At 36.5% G+C, this 24,637-nt stretch overlaps 1 protein-coding gene and 1 long non-coding RNA gene across 15 annotated transcripts in view; one reads left to right on the forward strand and one right to left on the reverse strand.

Annotated features, from left to right (window-relative positions):
* Positions 1-24,637, reverse strand: part of MCTP1 (multiple C2 and transmembrane domain containing 1) — a 481,548-nt gene that overhangs the window by 420,337 nt on the left and 36,574 nt on the right. The window lies entirely within an intron of this gene.
* LOC135321065 (uncharacterized) lies at positions 3,657-11,911 on the forward strand. The gene is made up of 2 exons (XR_010380488.1): positions 3,657-3,890; positions 10,461-11,911. It is a non-coding gene; the product is annotated as an uncharacterized LOC135321065 (long non-coding RNA).

Below are 24,637 nucleotides of genomic sequence, written 5' to 3' on the forward strand. Positions count from 1 at the left end.
ACCATCATCTCTAAGAGAAATGACTGATAATAACATAGACTAAAGGTGAAAGCTGATCTCTCCCAGGAGAATATAACTGTCCCCTTTTACCCCTTCTTTCCTTCTGCTTGGAGTTCCTACCCCATTTCTTCTCCAAATTGTAGTTAAACTTCAGATTTCATCTTTAAGTCTCACCTCCTCCGTGAGACCCTCCCAGATCAACCCAATTAATTGCTATCTTATTTCTCATCTGTTAAATATAGTGTAAATGGACATACAGAAGTACAATTAGATCTGAGAATTATTTGAGGTAACACTAATGGGGGATTTTTGTGACAAACTAATTTCCTACACTTTTTGTCACCCTTCCTAAGAGAATGTCAATTTGGAAAGTAGACGATTGTAATGTTCTCATATAGAAAACAATAACCAGCTTCTCTGGCCGAGAGAGGATGCTATGAAATACATGTCTGGCCAATGATATATAAGTAGATTGGGCAGCTCCTCAAAAAGGGAGTAAACCTATGCTGACCTAGTTTCTGTCCTCCCTTTTTTCTGCCTACAATATGGATGTGACGTTGGAAATGAAGCAGCTATCTTGTAACCGTAAGACCACAAAGAAAAGGACAAAAGATTCAGGACATAGACTCTGAAGCCCTTGAGCCAGAAACTACCTGCCTTTCAACTTAAACTTTTTAAACGTTTAAGACACTGTTTCATTTTGGGGGTGGGGTGGGGCAGTTTCTGTTATGTCAAGAAAACAATTCCTAACTGCTTTATAGCCCTTCTTATTTATATCCTTGTTGGAACAGAATAGGCTCAAGTCAGCACAAACCACCTGGATCTTCCCTTAAGTTAGTATAGATATTTTGAATGTTTTTTCTATTTATTTATTTTCAGAGTTATTTTATTAGAGAGTTGAAAAAGGGCAACTCAGACGCTAGTTAAGTTTCTCCACCATCGAAACCTCAAACTTGCTCTTAAATAGGGTTTCTACCTTAGAATTCAAAGTCATAGTTGAGAAACAATCTGTCTTACCTTTCCAGGAAGATCAGATAACATGAAGAAAAAAATAGAAAGCAAGGCTACAAGTCTAAGGCAATGGGATAGAATTGGCTGGTAATAAAAACTAAAATTGCCTCAGATTTCACTTGCAGCTCTTATTCTTCAATCCCCTCGCCCATGATGATTTTTCAAGGACGCTTGGAATCTTTGATAAAATATTTAAAGCAAATGACAGGGATAATCCACTGTTAATCTGCTGCCAAAGCCTCCCCTTAAGTCTGACCCAGCAGCACTTTCAAGGTACATTAGCCCCAGTGGCATCCAATCAATAACAACCACCTTCCACATCCCAAAATTTAATTCTTATATCCTTACAATATCTATTTTTAAGTAAAGAGGAGGTCATACACTAAGAATTCCTTAACATCTTACATAACATTAGCCTGTGCACACTTCTAATACCTAAAGAATTAAAAAAACAGAACAAAAAAATAAACAAAAAGTTTTATACAAACTGAAGGGAAAATATTTGGGAATAATTCAGTATTTTCTTGATGTCTTTGAAATTTAACATTTCAAATAATTTTCAGAGTAATACATTACAATATATTAATTTTAAATACTTAATACATTTCTCAATTTGGTAAACCAAGAGTTTACTTTCTTTGATTTAAATTGAAACAAATCACCAATAAATTAACTCTTTGATCTCTGTTTGGCATTGATTGTAAATATTTTTTTCATGGTACTCTGAGAGCCTATGATAGAGATTCCTTTCTCAATTAAAAAATATAGGTACTAAATGTTACCTAAAAATATAGCTGTGACTTTGTTAATGCCCTTGTGTCAATGTCCTTCCTATTGATAGATGTCTCTGTAAGGGTGTGCTGGCAGAATTGGAGACACTGCTAAGTTGCCAGGAATTCTTGCTATGATACGTCCATAGGAAGTCTGGGCTTTGGTCCAAGGAACTAGAGCTGGGAAAGTCACTCCCTCCATTTCCAGAGGATTACTAAGAAACTACTCCATCCTGTAGCGTGTTCTTTTCTCACAACTACCCATAATGATAATATTTTCTTGGCATTATTCTTCTGATACTGTGTTCTACTGGCACTTCTCCAGCTCAGAGGAGAGAGAGGCTCCCAAGCCTGACAGGTACTTGCTGGGAGGGCCCCACAGAAATGTCTTCAGGAGTTTCTCCTAAGGCTTTTAAAGGAGATTCCACCAGAGGTCAAAGTACCCTCCATCATCACAACTCTTTCAGAAGCAGCCACTTATATGAGATATAAGTCACACACCCTAGGAAGTGAGATGGCAGAATTATCAATTCTTGTTACAAACACAAAGTCATACCACAGTGAGAAATGGCAGAGTTGTATTAAGCTGATGGGTAATCTGGCAGCAAACAAATATATACTTACTGTCTTTTCAATCTAAGCTGTATAACTGTTCCCTCCTGTCTTCTATGCCAAACTTTTCAAAGACTTCATCTCCAAATGACTATCATTAGTAAAGCAGAAGGGGCAGTCTGTATCATCTTTCTTGAAGCCATTGTTGGAATAAAAAGACAACATGAAAAAAGAGGAATTCAGCTCTTTTCAGTTAGCATTTTTACTGACTACCCAAGGGGTGCATGACTCTAGCAGATGCATAAGGTTATATCCAGCCCTACTGGAACTGAAGGCATGTAGAGTAAAGCTTTCAAAATCAACAAGATGAATTCACTTTCAAACAAAACCACAGACGTAGGCTCCCTGAAGCCACTGCAAACTTTAAAAAACACTTATTACTCATACCTTCTAGCACATTCATATTTCCTAGTATTGTTTCCAAATATTCCTAGCATTCTCTGTAAATAGCTTTTCTTTCCTGGAATTTACCATTGACATTACTTTTTAAATTTGTTCCTAAATTTGCTTTCATCAGAATTTAAGATTTTTCTTCCCCTAAAGGATGTCAAAATTTATCATAGCTAAATTTAGAAGGATAATGGAACAGGTATATCCCCTTCTCAAAGCACTTTATATAATTACATTGAGGTTCATTTAGAACAACAAACAGAATTTGAGAGTGCCGCATACTAACTGCAGTCAATTCTTCATACTTGTTCTAATTAAGATGAGGGGTCCTTACTAGCACAGCTGGTCTTGGCCACAACTGCTTTCCTCTGGCAAATGGAACATGAGATCATAATCTTTCTTATTAAATGTTCATAACATCAGATAATCTGCACTGCAATTAATTTCTATAAGGATAAGGGAGAGTTAACTGGAGACTTAACAGATATCGACTCTAAAGAAGTTCTGAGGCTTGGTAATAACACCAGAGGTGAGATTTTACATGGAAGCCTAGAAAAACACTTACTAGCATACTAAATAATAGCATATTAATAAAATAAATGTCTGTTGTATTAACCATCTTTATGGAAGTAGTTTTACCAGGTTTTATTGTTCAGATAATTGATATAACCTGATTGTAGAGTTAAGGTCTCAAAGCACATTTTGGGATTAAAACCAAACTCCCTAGCAAATAATAGCACAAATGAAAGGAATATCCAGGATCCTGGACCTCCTAGAATTAGATGTACCTCCTGGCTTTCTTACTCCTCTGATCCTGCAGGAGTTGTAGGAACTGTGTAAGAAACATGAAATATTATTTAAATTTGCTACAGGTCTGGAGAAGTTCTGCCTGTGGGCAAGATCAAGGTGCATTCCAAGGCTGAACCTTAGACAAAGGGCCCCAAATGACATCAGAAGAGAACGAAGACCCTAAGGAGTTTCTAGTCCCCACAATAAGTTCCACTGGACTGGGGCAGCAATGACAGAAGAGCTGGGAGGAAAAAAACCAGAGGAAGCAGGACTGCACACATGGTGGATCAGGTGCAATGGAAAGATCTGTGCTCAGTGGTGAGTTCACAGGGGCAGGGAATTGTGTTTTTTGTTAAATACTGGATACCTAGTTTGGGGGCACATAATAAGTTGAGTGAATGAATGAATGAGTGAATGAGTTGGTAAGGCTATTGGATCCATTTTCTTTGTTTCTTTAATCCATTACTTCCCAAAGCTTGGTCTGGGATATCATTTTGGGTGGTAATAGTCTGTCACAAAGCCTAACTCAGGTTGACAAAGTTTTTCCATTCAATTTTCTACTAACAGGGGAAAAGAAGATCTCAATTTGATGTTAGTAGGTCTTTAACATCTCTCTAATGTTGTTTTAACAAGACAAAGATATGCTCTCAGGCACTGAGTCTCCAGGTAACATCATCGAGCTAGAACTATACATACTTTTTTCATTTTCATCCTATTAATTTTTATAGTTACCATCTATTTTAGAATAGAGTTTTTCTGAGTTGTGACAGTAATATAATATTTTCTTTTAAAATAATCTATTTACATCCCCAAATTGAGTTGTTTAAAAGCAAAACACTAAGTGAATAATAAAGGTAATGTGTATATAAGGCAAAAATGAGAGGATGATACTCAAATGAATTAAATTTGAGAGGCTCTGTTCTAATTGCCTTGGGTCTCACGTGGACCTTAGGTCTCATTGCTGTTGTAACTGTGGAGACTTGATGTCAACTTTAGATGGCATCACAGATGAGCCACAGATCTAGAAGCTACTCTCTGAATGCACTGGATGAGCTACAGGTCTAGAAGCCACTGCCTCGCCCAGCAAGTACAGTAACCTGAGACAGAAGTCCATCAAACAAATCCATATGTATTCTTCAGTCCCAATATGAACAACTTAAGTGCTAATACAAAACTCCACGTTCCATAATCTGCCATAAATGTTATACTCTTACTGACAGAGTTGCCTGTTAAGTGTCCCCTCTTATTGGTTCATTTGACTCTCTGCTATTAAGCTAATTTATAAATCAATCCTAAGCTAATTAATTAATGAGCTTAAGAAATGAGAGAAAATATGTTTAGAAGAAATCAAATATCAGTTAGAAATCCTGTTAAACATCAGAAACTCTTTTCAATAATTATACCTTAAATTCCATAATAAGTAACTGATAGATCTCAAACTAAATTCAGCAACAACCTGCAGTCTCTAAATTGGGAGACTAAGGTTCTGGAACTAACTTGCAAAGCTGACATGAGCTGCTAACAGATGACATTAAATTTCTGACATTCAAAACTAGGGATAAAAAAGGGCTAAACCGGAGCTGAGGTTCCTTATGCGCTTGCTGATGGTTATGACACTGGATAGTCAATAAAAATACTGATTAACTAAAGAAGGGATTCAACGCTTTCTGTGTTTAACCAAGCACAACCTGACTGCCACAGAACAACACTATTAAAAAATAAAACAGTAAGATAAAATCCACACACTCAGTAGACAAAATGGGTTCTCCTTTACCCCATTTTAATAAAGGATTCCTTGGTCTGCAGGACTCCAGAAACAGGCATCAACATTGTTACTACTGTAATTTAAAAGGAAGAGAGAAAATGGTGAATTTATTATTCTTAATAATCCATATTACCTGATTCTTTTGTGTATCTGTCTTCCTTTAATTATATTGGCTCTTTGCCACTTCACAGTAATTGAGACTTAGACGCTGGGACCAAGAGGGAAATGGAAAAAAACTAAAATTCATTCATCAATCTAAACCAATCTCTCCTACCTCTCCCGTCATTATACAACCACCAAAGCTACTGCAACAACTTCCTTAATGGCTCAGAGCAACAAGAATACCTAATAACAGACATGCTCAAACTCCAGAATCACTGAAATATCTCCTTTTATTTAAAATAAGTCATCCTAATGTTGAAATGCTTCTAACCATAAAATTCTTTACCTCACATGGGTGCCATTGTTTAATACAATAACATTATAAATATACTTTGAGTTTCCTGGAAAAGTGACATGTAAATAAAGTTTTATTGCCATAACAACTCCCTTAATGATCCAGAAGAGGCAGTAAATAGCAAGCTGATGGATTCACAGATGGTACTGAATTAAGAAGTGTTGCAAACATCAGTAAAGGCAGGAAAAATTATGCAAAAAAAGACCTAACATGCTTCAAATACAAGCAAAACATTTTTAACTTCATGGGGGAAAGAAAATGACATTTTCTAGTGTACCCAAAATATACTGTCCAGCATAGATGCTACAACCAGCATGTAAAAACATGCCAGCCAGAATCATTTTCAGTTCTTCAGAATCAACTAGCAGGCCAAACTGCTTTTAAAGGGGAGCTGGCAGTCAAATAACTATAAAGGTTGTAATAGACAGGGGGGGAACCTATGATTCATTAGAAACTACCAATGAGAAGTTCAGGTTTGTACATTTATAACTTTGAGAGAATACAACTTTCCATTTAGGAAGCTTATCCCAAGTAAATGTGCTTCATCCTAAGCATTTTTATAAGCCTAAATTTGTCTCCCATTTAGGCAGAGCCATCTGTCAGGGCAGATTTTTCATATCGACCGAAACAGAAATGATGTCTTATGAGGGCTGTGCTTGGGGTTGCAGGTGGCTTCAAGTTTGTCCTGTACCTCCCATGGTGTCTAATGGAGTATATCTGAGACATGTGGTTAGAAATACCATCTGCACTAGCGGTGATAGAACAAAGCAGACGTTGACACCACCACCACCACGCTTCTGTCTTCTATGCTTTAACCTGGGCCTTTTGGAAAACACAGACGTATTTTTAATGTATCAAATATATTTTGATATTAAAATATTATATTTCTCCTTGGCTCTCAATATACCTGCTGTTTGTTTCATTTGTTCAGGTGCTATCCAATAGTTGCTGAATATAAAGTCTTGATGAACACGGTATAGGGTTTATTTTTATTTTTTTGAAGTAGAGTCAGTTTATAACATTGTGTCAATTTCTGTTGTACGGCATAATGTTTTTCCTCATAGGTTACTACAAGATATTGAATATAGTTCCCTGTGCTATACAGAAGAAATTGTTTATCTAAAATATAGTAGTATCTGCAAATCTCCAACTCGGAGTTATCCCTTCCCCTCTCCTTTCCCCTCTGGTAACCACAAGTTTATTTTCTATGTCTGTGAGTCTGTTTCTATTTTTTAAATAAGTTCATTCATGTCATTTTTTTGTTTGTTTAGATTCCACATATAAGTGATATCACATGGTATTTTTCTTTCTCTTTTTGGCTTACTTCACTTAGAATTACAATCTCTAGGTCCATCCATGTTGCTGCAAATGGTATTATTTTATTCTTTTTATGGCTGAGTAGTATTCCATTATATACCACTGCTTCTTTATCCATCAACGCACATTTAGGTTGTTTCCATGTCTTGGCTATTGTAAATAGTGCTGCTGTGAACAATGGGGTGCATGTATCTTTTCGGTTCTACTATTTCTTTTTTTTTCCCAGGAGCCAGGCCCATTCACCTGTTTCACCCAGCTGAGTTCTCCAATCACTGAGGTCTGACACATGAGGTCTTATTTTAAGATGGGCCTTCAATGCCCTTGTTGATCTGAGTACATGCCTTTGGAACTTTATTATCTTGAGGAATCAGAAAATCACCTTACAAGTGATCAAAAAGAAAAATAACTTGACAGGAGAGAGATAAATTAGGAGTTTGGTATTGGCAGATACAATCTACTATTTATAAAATAGATAAACAAGATTCTAATGTATGGCACAGGGAACTACATTAGTTATCTTTTAATAACCTATAATGAAAAAGAATAGGTATATGTATTTGTATAACTGAATCAACATGCTGTACACCAGAAACTAACAACATTGTGAAAAAAAACCTGTACTTAAATTAAGAAAAATAATAATTTGATGTATCTATTGAGGTTAACTTCAATATCCCTGGGCCCTAAAAAGGGATCTAAATCCAGTCACTAAAAATAAGTTGATTAAACACAATAGTTTATTTCTCTCCATCAAAAAAGGAAAAAGACTAGAAGTCATTGAACCAGGTCTAGTATGGCATCCACAATTTCAAGCACCCAGGCTTCATCTACCTTGTTGCTTTGTCATCTTCAGCATGAAGTCTGGACATTGCAGTCCAAGATGGTTGCTTGCATTCTAACTGTCCACTGTGCAGCCCACTGGCCAAGAGATAGTCTTATGGCCACTTAGCTGCAAACCTACTGGAAAATAAGGTCTTTATTCCAAACATCCATGTGCAAGGTTCTAGTATGTCTATAACTGAATAAGAAAGAGAGGGTAGATTCTGGAAGATGACTAGTTTAAATTAAGAATCATTTTAATATTTAAAGCTTGGTAATTTTAAAGATCCTTTTAACATTAGTTCTTGGTTAACAAAATAAACATTGATTCTCAACTGTTTATTCAACACAGTTTCTTTGAGCTTGGTACCTGAACAAAATTTCCTGATTTTTCTCAGCTTCTAAAGAATTCTGCTTCATGGTTTTACGACATGTGGTACTACAGGAATTTCTTTGTTTATAATATCACAAAATGCAAGGCGAAGTGAAAAATGTTCATGAAATGATAAAAAGTAAACTTGAAGTGTTCTCTTTTTTCTACAAAGGCCTTTACTTTTTTTTAAAGCTATAATTTTAGAACCAGTTAAAGTAATCACTTCAGGACAGACCCCTTTAAATATTTCAGTCACAGTAAAAATGTTTATGTCTCTTATGTCACATTTTAAAAGTATGTAATTAATATAAATTCGTTGTGCTCTTTAATATAGTAAATCACATCAGGCAATCAACTATTCATTTAACCCTTAAGGGGGAGGAACTAGCTACTTTTTGCTTAGCAAGTGGCTCACTGTTAGCTGTCATTGTTAATCAGGGACATTAATAATTTCATCAGTTATTTAAATGTTGATGATTCCACACAAGTATCTCTTGCATATTTCTAGAAACTGAACAAATTATTGCAAATAACAGAAAGTCTAAATTTGGTGAAAAAATAACTAGCTAGGGGATTAAGTGAAAGGAATATCCAACACTACAACAACTAGAAGGAATTTTCTTCAAGCATCACAGTAGAAAATTACAGTTCCTCTTCAAAGTTAACTTGAGCCTAACTCTAAAATTCACTTCAACTCTCTAAGTCATTCCCTGTACTTTACTGAAAAACCGTGCATTTGTAAATTTTTAACAATCATCTCAAACATTTATGATCAGCTTGAATAGAAACATATTTCTGTTTTTCTCTTTTTTTTTTCATAGCAAACAATGAGGCAATTTGAAAATATCTCTAAGAAATACATCTAAATAGCAGGAAATCATGTGTAAACCTCAGGAAATACATTACAAATAGAGGAATTTTGATCTCTGATCTTTAACATGAGAGATGCAATGGCTCTGGTGAAGTAAGCATCAGCTATTGGAAGAAGCATGTAATGAAATTTTACTCTCCAATCACAGCGGATTGTGCTAACTGCTAGGCTGAAGGGAGGTGAATAACTCATGCCTGGGGTAAGATTTCTATGCTCCACAACAGCAGTTCACACCCCTCAGACATGGTCTTCCAGACATCTTCCTGATTAAAACAAAAGAACCTGCAAGATTCATTTTTGCTTTGTCAACATCTATAGGGCTGTTTAGATCCAACAATTAGCAAATAGTGTCTAGTAGTCTGAAGCATCCAAAGCATCAGTCCATAGTCCAACTTCTCTGTATTTAAATAATTGTCTAAAACCAATTCCAACTAAGAAGTCAATGACCCTAAATCAACACAATTTAAGGTGCACATAGATTGGCCTAAATGAAGGCACAAGCCTTACACTGCTTCTGAGAAAGTAGAAGAATGAGATAAACGCATTTTTTTCTTAATCCTTTACCCAGAGTTACTGTTTCTCACGTCCAAAGAGTGTGTCTTCTTTACAAGGGAAAGCAATGACTATGTTTATGCCACAGTGAACAAAAAGGTGGGCACTTTCAAGCAGTGCTCTACAACTTATCGTTGTCCTTTTCAGGGCTCAGAGAAATAAAATTTATTAACAACTGTCAAGTATAATTCCCTTCCCCCCACGTCTTTCTCTCAGACACACACACAGCACACATAAATACTCCCTATTCCCTCACAGTTCAGTAAACACTAAAAAGCCATAATGATTCAAAGACAGAAAATTCTGTGTCTCTGGATATCAACCTAAAATCAGAATATAAAGCTTTTCCCTACTTCCTCTGTAACAGAAACTAGCAAAGAGAGCAGGCTTTAACTTCAATTTTAATTCTAGTTCTGTGCAACTTTGAGCATAAAGCCTCTCTGAACTTCCATTTCCCTAGACTTAAAATTAGGATAATGCCTAACTTACCCACATGTAGATAAGGACTAGATGCAGTATCTTTAGGAGACTATCACACAGTCTCTAGCACATAATATGACTTCACTGACAGAAGTCTCTACTCCTTCCTTAAGTGTGAACCAAGATTCCTGGCACCATTGTAAACTCTGGGATGAACATTCCTTTGTACACTTAGGGTAAGACTAATCAACCAAATTAAACAGACTTTTGAAGTACTAAATGGTATTATCTGCTCTTTTTTTTTTTTTTTCCAGAATCCATTTGAAAAGCAAACCACACAGGCACTTCAGAAGTATCCAACATTCATGAAGCAAGATGAAAGCTGTCAACTCCTTCATTATGGACAGAGAAACCTAATACTTTCTACAGCCTTGAAAAACAGTACCTAGTATCTCCAATAATCCAGACCAAAATTCTTCCTCTTCGTGCCCCATGGCAGAGATTAAAGTACCTGGAAATTCCTGTTTCCCTGGAGCAGCCCTTAACCAATGAGTGCCCAAGGGATGGGGGAATATGGTCATACCAGCTCCCCTGTCCTGAACCAGACACTCCAGGGTGTGACCTGTGTTGTCTCCAGGGCCTTCTCCCTAAAAGACTCATCCTGCTACTGTCCTGAGACTTTGCTTGATATCATGTCCTTGCTGGGCTTGCTTCCTTTCTGGTCCTGCCTTTCCAACCTCCTACCAGGTTTCCCGAGCAAACTTCCGAATAAATCACATTCATAGAAACAAATCCTTTCAAAGTCAGCTTCTAGGGAGCCCAGCCTAAAAAGGACATCCATTCTGGGACACCTCTGGGCCAAAACAGGGGGCTGTGCCCATTCATTCAAGGGAACGGTAATAACTATCTAGTGACAGATATGAACAATCCACAGACAGGTAACAGAGTCCAGCTGGCCTCACTCACATGTGATAAGAATCATAAAACTGACCTATACCTGTATTTACTCTATGCCAGGCACAACTCAATGTTTTACCCACATTAACCAATTTAATCTCACAACAACTTCATGAAAGGTGGATATTATATATTATATATATATATATTTTTTTAAACCAAAGAGGTTAAGTGACTTGCCCAAGTTTACACAGCTATTAAGTGGCAGACCTGGAATTCAGGCCTTCAGAGGATATGCTTTAACCTCCAGGCCAGACATCCTCTTAGCTAAGTACATTAATTTGGCCATTTGATGGAAAACAGATCCTATTTAATAATTTCCAACGGGGTCAGTAGTATTTTAAAGGTGAAAAACTTATTAGCAGAATATTTAAGCTATAATTTAAATTTTATTTTAATATGACATCTTTATAAACTTGCATCCTAAAATTAATTACACGCACATGAGTATGACTTCCTTTTTCTTTAACTGCATAACGAATTTTCCAAATTGACTCTTAATTTTTGTTTTCGAGGTACATATCTGCTCCTTACTTTTCTACTAGATTAAATGACTAGAACTACTTAATTTTTAGTTCCCAATAAAATGTTGTAATATCATAATATACTATGGGCAATACTTGACATCCTGGGTGAAAAGATTTCACTTCAATAAATATAATGATATTGCCTCAACTCAAAAGGTATCTTTGAGGAGATTTTGTATTCTGTTAATCAGTGACATCCTAGGGGAAAGAATGTAACGTTTTTCTGAAAACATCTTGGTAATAAAATGCCATGAAATAAAGAATCCAGATACATCACAAAAGTCCTATGTCATCATTGTAAATGTTTGGACTGTTATCATTTAGTATTGCCTCAGAAGAAACTGACAATTTTATAATGTAACAGTACCGAGCATCTTCAGACAAAAGTGCAGGACTTAGGTCTAAAGAGCACACCAAGTGTGCATGTCAGGTGAGTCATCTATGTCCAAAATCCACAGCTAAAATCACCATGAAGAAGTAGATGGCATAAATCCAGCCGTTCTTATTCCTATACTCATTTGTCAGGAATTGCAAGGAAACGGAATGATAAAAATGAGAGGAAAAGTAAGAAAAATGCCAAAGACAAACCAGCAAAGCATAGTTGTATGAAATGCTACTTTATTACAACAGTTCCAAATCCAAGGAGGGCAGCACATCCCTTGGGTGCATCTGGAGGTAATAAGGATAGTTGTGATTAAGTATTTAGATGTGGGTGTGTATAATTTTACTGTTGATTGCGTTTCTCTTATTTCTCCTTTATAACAGAGTAAGAACATTATATTAATTTTTGAAGCTATAAATTTTAACATATTAATAAGTGAGTCATTACAAACTGTTATTTTAAAAAGGAAGACATTTTCTGATAGAATTGAGAACCTCTGCTTTATAATAATCACAAGTGCAGAAAACACTCCACAAAATGACCAGTTTCTACAAAATTGGATGGAACTGTAGTGGCGTCATCCAAGGACATCTGTCTGGTGCATGAATTTCCTTTGCAACGTCCCCAGTCACGTGTCCTCTCCCTGACCACCTCTTTGATTCCAATGTTTAAAATAAAAGGCTCAAGTCTTTAACTTCTCAGTTGAGAATTTTCAGCTTCCTATTTGCCATATATAAATTAGCATGTGCATCAGAACATGTTGCTGGATGATGGGGAACATATTAAAAGGCTTTTGCTGGAAACAGAATATACATTAAAATCTGAACATTAAACCAGTCAACTACAGGGGGTTTTTTAGCTTAAGAGAAGAATCTTTTCCTCATTTCTCAGATAAATGTGCAAAAATAGCTCCTAGGCATCTCAGACCAGTGGACAAATGCAGCTTTTACATGGTAACGTTCCCTCTGCATTCTCTATGGACTCAGCCTACTATTAATAACACCTAATGGCTATATATTTGCTGCTATTTTTAAAAGATCCTTATAAAAATATGACAGTTGAAAGATAATTTATTCATTACATGATATACATATAAATAGATATATCTATATATATAAAAATATATGCATATACACACACACACACACATTGTCCTACACTATTCATTAGCTCTCAGCATTGCATAGTGGTAAATGGTCCAAGTTCCAAGTGAGAACCAATGCTTTATCCTTGCACTTCACTTTAGATTTCCATGAAGAGTTCACAGTGATTGCTGCTGCCTTCCATGCTGTTCTCTTCTGGAAACCTGTGCCTTGCTCTGTTCCTGAGGCTTATTTCATTTTCCTTGTGTCTATGGGAACCTCCCTTTCCAGCGTCTCCTCCACTCTCCATCTCCTTTCCACCCTCCCTCTTTTCTCCACCCCTTTTTCCTGGCCAGAGTCTGGGCCTGAGGTATATTTATTATTAATGGGTTCGCGTTTATTTGTTGTCTTCAGGAAAATATGTTACGTAGATTCGAGTAGAATGTCACAACTCTGTCATTTTTAAAACTGTTTAAGTGAAAGAAAAATTCCTCTTTTCAGTTATCACCTCCTGCCTTGAAAAAACATTCCTGTCCACTAAAGCAACACCAAAGAACACTCTGTCGGTGGCCACACCAGAACCAACAGCATGAGAATCTCTGTGTGACACATGTAGGCTGTGTCTTCCTCAGAGTGATTTCGGCCAGTGGCCCATATGCCCACAGCAAATGCTTCCTGTAGTAACTCTCCCTATTAGCTAATCTCTCCCTCACCATGTACCACACCCTCAAAGACACCTCTTTTTTAAACTCAACAACTATTGGGGCCTCCTCACTCTACTTGCCATGAGGATTTTGTTAAGTTCTACAGATTTGGGATTTTTTTTTTATTTGCGAATTGTGTAAATATTTAGTGTGAAGAAAAAGGTAAATTCCCCACAACACACAAATTTCAAATATCCACCGAAATCTAGTAACTTGCTATTAAACAGCAATTTCACTGCAAACTATGCTGATTTAAAGATGAATTTGAAGCAAAGAAAGAGATCAATGTGAGGTAATTTTCCACATGAGGTCATCAAGAAAGAACACTTCATTTTCTGAGACTCTGGACAAAATGACTATGTAAGTCTGGACTAGAAAATACAATGGAATTTTAGACTATTCAAAACAGAAGAGATTAGATAACTGTAAGGAGAGAGATTCTGGACTGAAGGTGGCTAAGATTCCTTCTATGTTTTTTCTGCGTCCTGAACAGACTCTGACAGGCCCATAAAGCCTCAGAGGCCACAGGGAAGGACTTGATGCATTTCTTTAGTTTTAGGGGGGAAAAAAGAAATTGAAAGCTCAAATTATGGTGAAACTGGTCAATTCGAGCTCAGATTTGAATTTGCCCATGTCTCACGGGAGTGGCCTACTATTTCACTGTGGCACCACCCAATTCTCCTTTCTTCTCAGCTCTTTTCTTTGCTCCTCATGCCCAACCTCTCAGGTAAAGCAGAGCAGAGATGGTGGCTTTCTTCTTACATGAGAACCTCTTAAAGTTATGCTCTGAATAATGGTTACTATTAGTAAAGGAACAGCGGGTTCTGTGTATAGATGTTCTAGTCGGGTATACACAGAAGGCTGAGAGCATTTTTCTCTGAGTACTGAGAGATCCACTCACCACCCCTTTCCAAATGGAACTGAGGACAAAGCTTAGAAAGTTAATAGCTTCCAGAATTTAGAAAAGGAAAAGCAAAAAGGAGAAGATGCAAGCAGCCAAAGAGAGATCAGATTCCCATCTGTGACAGACTTTGCATTAGCTAAAAGGCAAATTAATGGGAATGATAAAAAATTTATACCATCTTGTAGAATCTGTGCAATTATTTAAGAACAACACTATTTTCTTTCTGCTCATGGGCTGTGTCTCTATAGCTTTCCAAAGACAGAGGGCTTAATGAAAGGATACCATTTTGTAATATACATTATACTATTTTTCTTCACTATGGCATTCTCTTATATTAACACTATAAATTAATAAGTCTTTGTTTCAAAAAAAGTATGCCAAGAGTTTATCAAATTGTAAGAAAACAATGAAGTAAAAGGCATGCCTCTACCCTCAAGAAACTTATGATCTAGTTGGATGGAAAAATCAATGCATGCTTGAAGAGTTCAAAAGAAGGCAAGATCACACCATTATTCAAGTAAATACTTAATTAAAATATACTATATATAAGACACTATAATAAGTACCTTTTCAGCTGTCCCTGCTCTCTAAAAGTTTCTGATCTAGTGAGACAGAAAAGATATATATACAGATAACACTAAGAGTAAGTAAATTATAAGAAATTGCTAATATATAGTAGTTCAAACAAAAAGCTATAAACATTGAAATAGTTTCTTCCCCTCTCTTCCCAAGGAGAATTTGTTTACAAAGAGAAGATTAAGTTTCTCTCTTTCTCTTCCTCTCTTAGGAATAGAGGGTTCAACATTTACATAAGTTCTCAGATTCAAGTTTTTGCAGTTGCTCACCTACAGGTCAGACCCCAGTATATGTTGGGTGACTTCTGACTTTCATCCCCCAAGAAGGGGAAACTGTTAAGGAAAGGGAAACCAGCATAGTTATTGCTATAAGTAATAATAATCTGTCCTTGCCTCAGAAAGTAAATACTATTATTGTGTTTACTAATAAAGACAGATATTTAAAACCCATTCGTGGCATAATTACACATTCTACAAATACTAAAAAGATGTTGAGAGAATATTATGAATGACAGTTCCAATCAAAACTGACAACTTAAGTGGACAATTTCCTTGAAAGACACAAACTACTAAAGCTTTCAAAAAGAAACAGATAACCTGAATAGCTCCATAGCTAGTAAATTAGATGAATTTGCCAAAACTTTCCCACAAACAAAACTCAAGGCACAGATGACTTCACTGGTGAATTCTAACATTAAAGAAAAAATAAAATGAATTCTACACAAACTCTTCTAAAAAAAAACTGAGGAGGAGAAAGTACTTCCCAACTAATTATAAAGGCCAACATTTCCCTGATATCAAACCAGACAAAAGTATTACAAGAAAAAAAAAAAAACTACAGACCAGTATGCCTCATGAGCATAGATGCAAAAGTTTGAAACAGTATTTTAGCATATCAAATCCAACAACATATAAAAATCAATACATCAAGTGTGGCTCTCCCCAGGAATACAAAGTTGTTTTGACATTTTAAAAAAGCAAACCGTATAATTCACTATATTAATAAACTCAAAGAGAAAACCCATATGATAATTTCAATGGCTGCCCAAAAAGCATCTGACCAAAATCCAACAAGTTTCTCCTGATAAAAAATAAAAAGAAACTCCCTCAACTTGATATATGGGAGAGAAAGAAAGAGAGAAAGAGAGGGAGGAAGGGAGGAAGACAGAAAAATAGAAAGAGAAAGAAAGAGAAAGAAAAAGAGAGAAAGAAAGAAACGACTTTACAGCTAACATCATAATGATGAAAAACTAAATGCTTTCCCCCTATGACCAGGATTAATACAAGATGTTCACTCTCATGATTTTTATTTAGTATTTTGCTGAAAGTTCATGTCAGCACAATAAAAAAAGAAAAGGCATCTAGAGTGAGTGGAAAGGAAGAAGCAAAATTGTTTTTATTCACAGATTACGTAATTGTCTATGAAGAAAATCCAATAAATCTACAGAAAAACTATGAGATCTAATATATGAATTTAGCAAAGTTTTAGGATACAACATCAAAATACAAAAATCTATTGTCTTCATATATTCTCAACAAGAGCAAAACGAAATTTAAAGAGAATAATAGTACAAACAACAACCTCAAAAATACAGAATATTTAGATATAAATCTGACAAGAGAAGAGCAAGACCTGAATACTGAAAGCTGTAATGCAATGCTGAGAGAAATTAAAAATCCGTTTAGTCCGTTAGAAGACTCAGTGTTGTTAAGAATTCTCCCCAAATTGCTCTAGAGATTTAACACAACCCAATCAAAATACCAGCAGAAATTTGTTATAGAAATTGACAAAGTAAATCTGAAACTCACAGCAAAATGCAAAGGACTTACAATAGCCAAAACAACTTGGAAAAAGAGGAAAAAAGTTAAACGACCAACACTGTCTGATTTCAAGACTTAACATAAGATTACCATATTCAAGACAATATAGCATTGGTATAAAAATAGAGACACATAGATCAACGGAATAAAATAGCAAGTCCAAAAATAGACCCACACTCCCAAGGAAAACTACTATGGGAGGAGGAAAGGTAATTCAATCCAGAAAGCAAAATCTTTCAGTCAATGGTACTGCAACAATTGGATACCCATATGCAAAATAAGGAACTTCATTTCACACCTTGTACATACAATATCACAAAATTAACTAGAAATTAGTCAAAGGCCTAAATGTAGAAAATGTAGAATCTAAAACTGTAAAACTTGTAGAAGAAAACATAGGATAAAATCTTTGCAAACTTGGGTCAGGCAAAAATTTCACAGCTACAACCATCAACAAAAACATGATACATAAAATGTTTTTAAATTGATATATTGGACCTTATCAAAATTAAAACTTTCACTCTTCGAAATACGATTTTAAAAGAATGAAAAGACAAACTACATACTGGGGAGAACCATTTGCAATTCATATATCTGATCAAGGACTTGCATTCAGAACAAATAAAGAACCCTCAAAACTCAACAGAAGTTTTTTAATCTGATTTAAAAAAAAAAAAAAAGTGGGCAAAAGATTTGAACAGACACTTGACCAGAAAAGATATATGGATGGCAAATAAGCATATGTAAAGATGCTCAACATCATTTATCTTTAGAGAAATGCAAATTAAAACCATGAGATATCTCTAGACACCTATTAGAGTGGCTAAAATTTAAGAATGACCAAACCAACTGTTGATGAGGACGTGGAGGAGCTGGAACTCTCACGCGTTGCTGGTGGGAATGAAAAATGTTAAAACCGCTTTGGAAAACAGTTTGATAATGTCTTAAAAAGTTAAACACACTTACCATATTATCCAATCATTTCATTACCAGGCATTTAGCCAAAAGAACTGAAAGCTTATGTCTATACAAAGGTGTGTATCTGAATGTCCACAGCAGCTATATTTACAACAGCTAAAATCTGGACACAACCCAATGTCCATCAAAAAGTGAATGAACAAACAAGCTGTTGGATATCCATACAATAGAATACCACTTGCAATAAAGAGAAATAAATGATTGATATGCAATGTGGATGAATCTCAAATAATCATGCTAAGTGAAAGAAGCCAGAAAAAAAAAAAGGAAAAAAAATATCTTCTTAGCAGCCAATAAGGGGGAAAAACAGCTACTAAGTAAAATTCCAAAGTATTTATTATAAATGCAAACATTTCAATCACATAGTTATTTTATATAAACATGCAAAATAAGCTGGTTGATTTTTTAACAACATCCTCTAGTAAAAAAAAAAAAAAAAGTAAAAACAGAACATGATTCCTTCTAGCTGTAAAGCAGTCCAGGGTCTTATCCAGAGTTAAAGATATAGATAGTTCTTACTACTTGACTAATAGACTTGAAAGTTCTCCAGACCTTGGAAATACAACTGATCATTTATCACTTATATTGCAACAGCAATTTGACTCAGATTTGAATAAACACGTTAACTTCTTGTTTATACAAACATTTTGCCTCCCTTTTTGAGACTTCTAATTTCAAGAGGTTTGATATAATCTACAAGGACAGCCGTGGTCATGTTTCAGCAAGAGCTCTTTACTCAATTTGTGAGCTGCATCAGAGTCTTACGAGGAGCTGATTAAACAGGCAGATACATGGGTCCCATGCGAGCGATACTGCAGTAAGCAGAATTTTAAGATGTCCCCCATGATATCTATGCCCTGGTGTTACTCCCATAATTATGTTACGTGACAAAAGGGATTCTGCACATGTTATTAAGGTTACTACTCAGTTAACTTTAAGACAGATTATCCAAAAGGGCTTAACCAAATCACATAAGCCGTTTAAAAGCAGGAAGTTTCTCTGGCTAGTTGCAGAAGGAAAAGTCAGACAGATTTGTATATGACAGAGGTTGACAGAGGTTCTCTGCCACTGAGATGAAAGGGGCCATATGGCAAGGGCCTGAGAGCTTTAAGGGCTAAGAACAGTCACTGGTCAACAGCAAGACAAAGGGGCCTCAGTCCCACAACCACAAGGGAGTCACTTCTACTAACAACTGGAGGGAGCTTGGAAGTAGATTGTTCCCTCCAGCCTTCAGCTAAGAGCCCAGTCCAGCTGACACCTTGATTTCAACCTTGCAAGACCCTAAGTAGAGAACTCAGGCGAACTACTTCTGACTATAGAACTGTGACATAAGAAATAGGTATTGTTTTATGCTGCTTGATTTGATAATTTGTCATGCAGCAACAGATAATGAATACATCTTTTGAATCAACATCTCTGGAAAGTGGTATCGAAGAATTTAAATATTTATCAACCTCACAATTCATTTTTATACCAAGTAAAAGACCAGTTGAACTAGAAAAACATGATCACCGAAAAAAAACATTATATTTCTGAACTTGTCTCTTAAAGCTTGAGAGTCCAAACCCATTTAAAATTTGAATATAGTTCTTGGTTAATTCCTTGTTAATGACATTTCTCCTTATCACTATGATGAAGGAAACTCTTAAGGTCATTAAATACATCTTCCAGCCTCCAAGCAAGGCAGAATTATGTTCTGGTCAAAATTCATTCATTTTTTTTTTTTTAGAAGCTCTTTAGTAAATATGTTTACGCTCAATAATATGATCTAGTGCACAATACCACTTTCTAGTCTGCACATTCTTCCTTTAAAGGCACTCTAAATTCCCTTCAATGTCATTTAAGTCAATTTTCTCTTTACAGACCTTGGAAAAGATAGTTAACAGCTGGCCGTGTTTCTTTTATGTTACATCTTTCATTTCCTATGAGGACTGCTGAGTAGCAATGTGCCCATTCCTAGGAGGTCAATTGTGATTGGTCTGGATTGAGGCTCTATATATTCTTTGCTGATAACTGCATAAAAAGTGGGTATGCAATCCAGCTCTGACCAAAAAGACCTAAAATGAAGCTGGCTGAACGATTGTGGAAAGGATTTTCCTCCTTGGTAAAAAGGGAGATGCACAAAAACATTCACCACTTGTTCCCTACTAAAAATCACACACACACACATATACACACAAATTATGCAGATGCTAAATCAATGTGGTACTCATGTCAGAATTCCTTTGCTCAGCATGAGCTCCATATTAGCATCAGAAAGGTTGGACCACATGTGTATATAACACATCCAGAAACACAAACAGATCGGAACTGCTGGAGTCATCCTGTGCTGACTATGAGAGATGTCCCTGATGTCCTGATGATCCAGATGGGAGATATGAAGTCCCTGAAGACTGATGAGCTGCCAGACTGACTCTGGAACCCCAAAATGCCCCATGAAGTGAGATTTAAAATGGCCTTCTTATGGAAGCCATTTTTAGTTGAGTTGTTTTGTTTTGTTTTGTTTTTTTGATGCTTCCTTATAATCATGTAGTCTAAGCCATTTTCTTATCAAGCAACGTCCCCAGAAAGTTGATAAGAATACTTGGTATGTAGTAGTTATCTGTATTTCCTCTTTTTGGCTGTTCCTTGAACCATAAATCCCAAAGATCCTTTCAGGACCAGCAAAGGTGGCCCTCTGCCAGGTGAGACACCAGACACAGGCAGTCTAGAGGAGGTGGTGAATGCCACCTCTCTGCCTCTTAAAATTTCCCCAGATCCAGCAGGCACCACTGCTGAGCTCAGACTCAAGTTCCCTACAAACACTTTCTGAAAGTGGCTTCAAAATAGGCCTTTAGGAAACAGTAAGTCAGAGCAAACTTGGACTTCACCTAGAAGAGAATAACTCTGGTAGGATGGACCCCAACCCTGTGAGTAAAGGAACTGCCTCCATTTCTCTGGGGGTACCAAGGTAGGGAGCCTGACAGCTCAACCCCTTGTTGACTGTTCCCTGCCTACTCCAGAAGCTGTTCCCAGATGTCTCCCAGCAGGAAAACCAGGCTTCCAAGCAAAAGAGATATTCCACTTCATTTTTTTGGCCAACTTCAGTGAACATAAGAGTGGAATACACATGTCAAGCACATAGTAAATGCTCACTAACTCTTTCTGTGATTCATGAATAAAATGTGATGAGAAAATTTTATAATTAGAGTACTTGGTATTTCCTTTCAAAAATTACAGTTTTCCTGCTCTCTGCATCTCTTTCCGATTTACTCTGAAACACTTAGTGGGGTTTGTAGAGATTGGAAGGAAGGTGGATCTGAAAGGCATCACTATGGCAGGCCCACTGGTAAGGTGCAAACAGCCTAAGAAAGTGCAACTGACCTTGGTGAACTTGCCATGGTCCAGAGTCTTGTTCTCAACTCTGCCAGCTCAGAACCCAGCTTTTTTTTGGCACACCACACCTGTAGATTCTGAGCTATGTGAAAAATACTACTGACACGTGGATCTAAACACTCACACTGATATAACCAGTACATTCTCTGTAATAGGCAAATCTATGAAAGGCCAAATAATAAAATCAAATGTAGTTGAATAGGCATGAAATCAGAACAAGGAGAATTTATTGATGATTCAAAATTTTAGAGACACAAGCATCCATCACGTGGTGGGATAGTCACAAGAACTGAAGTTTCCATGCCAGCCTTCTCGAGCAGTTCTTAGCCAGACCCTCCAAAGTTTCTTTCTCAGACTCTGCCTTTTCCCTCTGTAGGTTTCAGTCTGAGCAATCATCTCCTTTCTAACACGCATGTTATTAATCTTTAAATATTTGGATTCTTCAATTAGCTTATAGTTAAGTCTTACCAAATCTGGAAGAGTCATTCTGATAAGTTTGTGTCTCCGCTTTATGTTGATTTTATACTTTCACTTGGGGGCCAACACTGTCTGAAAGTTTTGGAGTTTAAATGATAATGTGACTTTTTAAAATTTTTCTTAAATTTCTTTTTTGGGGAAATAATTAGGATTATTTATTTTAATGGAGGTACTGGGGATTGAACACAGGACCTTGTGCATGCCAAGTGCACACTCTACCACTGAGCTATACCCCTCCCACTGTGTACAAGTCTTTTGCATAACACCTCATTGTTACTTCCTGAATGCCTCCTAAATTTCAGAAGGAATCATGCACATGTCAAACTGAGGTGGCACTCACATCGATATTCCTTTGCTTAATCCATGCTCCAGCATCATCAGTCTCAGAGAGGTCAGGCCACACACGCGTGTAATACAGGCAGGAAAAGAACTCCAGACATAATTTTTACAACAGAACACATGACAGGGAATCCTGGAACCGTCCATGACCACTATTCCATTGACACTCACCCCTATGTTTTTCCAGTTAATCCTTAAAAAATACTCCCACTCCCACCCCAACTGCATAGAATTCCTGGGCTATTATAGATCTCTCAGCCCTCCCTAATCCACCTGTCCTCCACATGGCCACCTGGACACACATGTGAGGATACCACAGATGCACGTGCCAGAAGTCTTGCTCAATACATTATCGATTCCCTTTATTCTCTGAGAGAAAAATTAAAGCAGCCTATTTGATTTCAGTTTACATGTAGCAATGACAGGACTTTCTATCGTTGAGTGCATTATGAAACCTTTTTGGCTGTAATGACATATGCACTTGGGCACCTAAATGCACCACCACCCACCCCCACTAAAAGAAACAAAACAAAACAGGCTTTCTCGAAAACACGAAAAAGTTTTGTTTCAAAGTCTCACTGTTATACAAACATAAGATATAACCTCCTGAAAGAAACATTAAAAAGGCCATTGAGCCCTCCAGTGGCAAAATTATGAAAATGTTTTGATACACATCCAAACACCCTGGAGGACTCTCTTGAAGACAGATGAAAACAGAACAAAGTTGAGTCAGTTTGGGGGTTTGGGGTTTTCAAGTTTCTGGAATTTCTGTAAGCCCCATCAGCCCAGTGAATGATGGGACCATTATCCAAGCACTCCTTTTTTAGGAAAAACTCTCTTCCAGGTCATGCTCGTGATATAAAAGTCCTCATCGATTTATTTACTGTGTTTCAAGGTTTATTTTCACAGCTGTAGGTTTTAATAGAGTTTAAATAAAGGTGTTGTCACAGACATCTGGTGAGTCTAATTCTAGATTTGAATTACGAGACTTGTGAAAATCAAACATAAAATGCAACCAGTAGTCATGCATAGAAGTCTGTAACCAAAGACCAAATGTTTCAGTTCAGAGACTATCTGTCTTGGGCTAAAGAGGTTTCAGTGATTTTGCTAGTTATTTTCTCTTGCCATCGGCATTTTCCTGCATTGAGATACAGAGACTCTTGGGTACCTGTCTACACACACACACAAACACACACACACACACATTCTCTCTCTCTCTCTCTCTCTCCTTTCTTCATATTAAGGGGCACATACTGGAAAACATCCTAGGAGGATATTTTATACTATAAATATCATCTATCATATTTTATTCTGAACCAACCAGCTATTTCTTTTTTTTCTTTGTCTTTTTTTTGGCATTGTGTTCTCATATACAGATTCTTGGTCAGGTTTCACAAATCCAAGGAGGTGCTATAACATAATATTATACATTTTAAATGATCAAAATAAATAATAAAAGTGAAACAGTTTGAAAAATCAAAATGGTTACATTTATTTCCATGAATTGCAAACCTTAAAACATAATTTCAGAATCACACCTGAAGAACTTTAAATTTAACTGTACCATCATTCAGCTTTAATTTATTCATTTTTTATAAAATTCTATTACGTACATATTATTTACAAGGTGCTGCTCTAGGCACTGCCATAAATTAAGAAAAAAATTAACTAGCTAGAAATCTACTACATATTATCCTCCATATTTATAAACCCTATCTGTGGGAGAGCTGTGCCAAAACCACTAACATCAGCCTTTCTTTATGCACATAAAGATCATTCTCATGTCTCAGTATGACACCTGCTTTCCAGGACAATGTGGTATTTGCAACTCAATTTCTCATGGTCTCCAAAATAAGGACAACACCATTATTTTTAGAACATTAGAAGTATGCAGAGGAAGATAACCATAGAACCCACTTTCTCATTTCTCTATAGCACAGCAGTCTGAAGAACACTTAGACTTGGAGATTTTGTGAATTCCCAACAGTCAAAAGTCTTAAAAACTGATCTGGATGATCTGACACATCAGACCTCCGCTCCACTTGGGTATCATCCTACTCAAGCTTGCATAGTTCCAAGTCCACATTTTAGCGGGGGGGGGGGGGGGGGGGGGGAGCATCTCAAAGAATATTCTTGCATTAGGCCATCAACAATTTCATAAAATTCATACCACTTTAATTTGCCCAAAGTTCTCCCTCAGAACACAGTGCTCTTACCAACTTCTGAAGTCATCTTTCCCCAATTTAAATTCCTAAGAAATTTGAAATCTTCTGATTTTAGTAGCTGTAAAACTCCATTTACACTGGCATTAAGTCTATTTCTACCTGGCAGCAATATTCATCAAACACCTACATGCTAACTGTATAGAAA

The sequence above is a fragment of the Camelus dromedarius genome, chromosome 3 (genome assembly GCF_036321535.1).
Source record: "Camelus dromedarius isolate mCamDro1 chromosome 3, mCamDro1.pat, whole genome shotgun sequence".
Lineage (NCBI taxonomy): Eukaryota > Metazoa > Chordata > Mammalia > Artiodactyla > Camelidae > Camelus > Camelus dromedarius.